Source organism: Bos javanicus, chromosome 8, assembly GCF_032452875.1.
Source record: "Bos javanicus breed banteng chromosome 8, ARS-OSU_banteng_1.0, whole genome shotgun sequence".
In the NCBI taxonomy this organism is placed as follows: Eukaryota; Metazoa; Chordata; class Mammalia; order Artiodactyla; family Bovidae; genus Bos; species Bos javanicus.
Genome location: NC_083875.1, coordinates 29,704,043 through 29,708,995, shown reverse-complemented (window position 1 = coordinate 29,708,995; position 4,953 = coordinate 29,704,043).

Here is a 4,953-nt window from a genome sequence, read left to right as displayed (position 1 = left end):
TGACGATGGTAGGACAAGAAACCAGATACCATGAAGTTGTCACATCAACTCTAAAGCATGGACTCTGTTATGTGAGAGAGCTAGAAGCTTCTCTCCTAGTGAAGCCACTGTACTTTGTCCTCCACTACCACAGCAGTACCTATGTCGTAAGTAATTCATTATCCAGGTCACAGTCTCAGTAAATAACAGTTTGTTATCTGAACCCAAACCTGAGAATTTAAAGCTCATTTTCTTACAGACCATATGGTAGCACCTGCAAAAAGCAAAAGGGGAAAGTGTACCAGAAGGAGTTCAAACTTGCACCTGGAGCAGATTCTAAATGCAAACTCAGTTTAGCTCTTTGATGCCTGCAACAAGCCTGAACGACCACACACTGAAAGGTCAGGCTTCTGGATCTTGAAAGAAAACACCAATAAACAGCTGGGAGGATGGAAGGCTTTCCACCAACCTTGACTATGCAAGCACTAGTTTTGACCATGGCAGATAAGATAGTTTTGACAGTTGGACTGAGGTTTGCTATAGAAAGCAATCATCATAAACAATCCATAGAGATAACACAGTGTCAGTGACACTTCCCAGCTGAAGTCGCATGTGGTAGAGCGAAGGTACTTTGGTTGTGGCCTCTGCTTACCCTACTCAACAAAAGTGTTTCTAACAGCCAATCCCAGTAGCAGCCTGGAACTTTAAACTGAAGAGCTGTCCATCTAAACCATATGCTTTGAAAGAATCAGGGCTGCCCTGCCTCAAGGACATAACTGAGCAAGCCACCTTCCTCTTCAGCAGGAAGCCTTGCTGTTCATCACATAGCTGATTCGGGGACAGTCATCTGATTTAGCCAAAACAAACAAAAACTGAATCATCTGCTTTTAGACCTGAAAGATTCTCAAATCCAGCAACTAGCAAATCTTCCCATGTTTTTATACCAATGTCTCTTCCTGCACCCACATCCCCTCCCCACCATCTTGTAACCTAGAAACTCTGTGAGGAAGCATGTATATGCAAATATGGGCATTATGAAGAAATGGTATACATTTCTTTAGTTTCTGTGAACCTGAAGGAATCACTCAAACTAGTTATTCCCCAAATGTCAGGACTTGGGGCCACGTCTCAGAGCCAAGCAACAAGGCTTCCAAACCAAGTCAGCCCAGCTGCTCGTCCCTGTGGAAGAACATGCTGAGGACACTTTCCAGCCTGCCTGCGGGCAGCAGCAGAAACCCAACACCCCAGAGAAAGTCCCAATTCCCTGTAAACAAAGAAAGGAAGAACTGTTTATTGCAGCCACTGAAGTCTTTTAATATCAGGCTCCAAGTATGTCAAGCACACCAAACAAATTTAGCTTCACCACCTGTTCCGGAAAAGAAACACTCATGCCAAAATCCCCCCAAAAGCGCATAGATATTCTCAGTGTGGATTAGCTGGGAGTCTTTTCAAATATGTTCTATATTAGAGTTTGTAAACTGGGCACTTGACGTACACCACATGGCTGCTGTGTAAGACACGTGAAGTTTTTGTTCTGAGCCTCGAAAAACATCACACTCCTTTGCTCCACAGTTTTTAGACATTTGACAAAATGCTAAGAAGTACTAAGAAAGCAACATACCCTGGGTGCGTTGGGATCACGCACCCTGAGTTGGGATCACAAGGGAAAAAAGGCGGGGCTATATTCTTACTGGAGGGAAAAGATACAAACTTGAAAAATTCCATCATTCAAGAGATGTGCTGGGAGTGTGGTTAATAGTCCAAAGCGTGGGCTAGATGGTAACTGATAAAACAGATGTGTGTGTAAGTGCCAAGAGGTATAAAATGTCACACAGTGGGCAATTAATAGGAAAAGTAATGCCTTCATTAAACCATTAATATAAGTGTCCAACTGGGAGAATACATTTGCAACCAATAAGGGTTTAATTTCCAAAATGTGCAAACAGTTCATACAACTCAATAACAAAAAATCAAACAACCTTATCAAAAAAAAATGGGCAGAAGACCTAAATAGAATCTATCCGAAGAAGAGATACAGATGGCCAATAGGCACATGAGAAGATGTTCCACATCACTAATTATCAGGAAGATACAAATCAAAAGTACAGTGAATGGCTGCCACCAAAAAGTCTATACATAATAAATGCCAGAGAGGGTATGGGGGAAAGGGAATCCTCCTAAACTATTGGTGGGAATGTTAATTGGTACAGCTACTATGAAGAGCAGTATGGAAGTCTCTTAAACTTAAAATAGAATAACCATATGGTCCAACAATCTTACTCATGGGAATATCAGGAAAAACTCTAATTTGAAAAGATACATGCCCCCCCAATGTTCATAGCAACACTAGTTACAATAGCCAAGACATGGTAGCAACCTAAGTGTCCCATGAATGAATGAGTGAATAAAAAAGCACGTGGTACATGTGTACAATGAAATATTACTCAGCCATAAAAAAAGAATGAAATAATGCCATTTGCAGCAACATGGATGGACCTAGAGACTATCATACTATAAATCAGACAGAGAAAGCAAATATCATATATGTCACTTACATGTGGAGTCCAAAATATGATACAAATGAACATATTTAAAAATAGAAGCAGACTCATCTACATAAAAAACAAACTTATGGCTTCCCTCATAGCTCAGTTGGTAAAGAATCCGCCTGCAATGCAGGAAGACCCCGGTTTGACTCCTGAGTTGGGAAGATCCCTTGGAGAAAGGAAAGGCTACCCACTCCAGTGTTCTGGCATGGAGAATTCCATTGACTGTATAGTACATGGGGTCACAAAGAGCTGGACATGACTGAGCAACTTTCACTTTCATGGTTACCAAAGGGAAAGAGGGGCAGTAGGGGAGGAGAAATTAGTAGTTTAGGATTAACAGATACACACACACACACACACACACACACACATATATATAAAATAAACAATAAGGCCCTACTGTATAGCACAGAGAACTGTATTCAATATCTTATAATAAACTCTAATGGAAAAGAATATATATATATAGGTGTGTATGTGTGTGTTTAACTGAATCACTTGGTTATACACCAGAAATGAACACAACATTGTAAATCAGCTATACTTCAATTTTAAAAACAAACAAAAATAAATAAAGTAAAAAATAAAAGCGTCCAAGAAAAAAGCTAGGGTAAACACCAAAATACAGTTCCACTCAACATTTACTTCCAAGCAGCTTCTAGTCTATGGGTTCTGATAAAGTGAGATAATGTCTGTAAAGTGTTTAGAAAAATGCCAGGCACCTGCTGAAACTTTCAACACACTTGTTTTAAACTGATATATAGCTGGGGCTTCTAAGGTGACTCAGAGGTAAAGAATCTGCCTGCCAATGTGGGAGACACCAGTTCTATCCCTGGATCAAGAAGATTGATTTGCAGGGCAGCAATGGAGAAACAGACACAGAGAACAGACTCATGGACATGGGGAGAGGGGAGGAGAGGGTGAGATGTTTAGAGAGAGTAACATGGAAACTTACATTGCTGCTGCTGCTAAGTCGCCTCAGTCGTGTCCAACTCTGTGTGACCCCATAGACGGCAGCCTAGCAGGCTCCCCCGTGCCTGGGATTCTCCAGGCAAGAACACTGGAGTGGGTTGCCATTTCCTTCTCCAATGCATGAAAGTGAAAAGTGAAAGTGAAGGCACTCAGTCGTGTCCAACTCCATGCGACCCCATAGACGGCAGCCTGCCAGGCTCCCCATCCATGGGATTTGCCAGGCAGGAGTACTGGAGTGGGATGCCGTTACCTTCTCCGGAAACTTACATTACCATATGTATAATAGATGGCCAACGGGAATTTGCTGTATGGCTCAGGAAACTCAAACAGGGGCTCTCTATCAACCTAGAGGGGTGAGATGGGGAGGGAGATGGGAGGGAGGTTCAAGAGGGAGGGGATATATGTATACCTATGGCTGATTCATGTTGAGATTTGACAGAAAACAACAAAATTCTGTAAAGCAATTATCCTTCAATTAAAAAATAAATAAATTTAAAAGAAGATCCCTTGGAGAAGGAAATAGCAACTCACTGCAGTATTCTTACCTGGGAAATCCCACGAACGGAGGAGCCTGGCAGGGACATGGGACAAAAAAGTCAGAACCAACTTAAGAACTCAATAACAACTTATAATTGATTTATAACATTGTATTAGTTTCAGATTGTTACTGTATTTGTTGTTTAGAGGAAACTGTGCTCCTGAGCACTTGTTCCAACCACGAACCTGCTGAACTCCTGTCCTTCCTTTAAAACCCAACTCAAAACTCCTCTTGGAAGCCCTCCTTGACCACCATTCCCCTCATCAGGCAGTGTTAGGAGCCACCCTGCTGGTGACCCCACTGCACGGTCTTACACACACATAGCTCCTCCCATGGACTCAGGAGTAATTTAAAGGTAAGGCGCTTGGAATCTTCAACTGCGCATCTAACATCGACTGTGAAGCTTGCCTGGTGAATGAGTGAGCTGAAAGTGCTAGGAGGAAAGAAGGCTCCCGGAAGCACCTGAATGAGCCCCAACCTCATCAGCCTATGGACACATCCAAGGTCTCATCAGCACCAACATAGTCATCCTTTGGTATCAATGGGGGAAATGGATCCAGGACTCCCTCACACACCAAACTCTGCAGGGTGCTCAAGTCCTTTATATAAAATGGCATACTCTTTGCATATAAACTACACACCTCCTCCGCATACCCAAAATCATCTCTAGATTACTTAGAATATCTCCTACAAGGGGAATAAATAGTTGCTGGCATCTGGTAAGCTCAAGTTTTGCTTTTTTAACCTTTCTAGAGCTTTTTCTTTTTCCCCCTTAATATTTTCCATTCCCAGTTGCCTGAATTCCAGGAGGCTGGACCTGCATATATGGAGGGCAAGAGGGCCTGCGGTACCGCAGTGTGGATGGCGAAATGCCTAGCCACATCGCTCAAACAGAATCTAGTCCTTTGCAAAGTT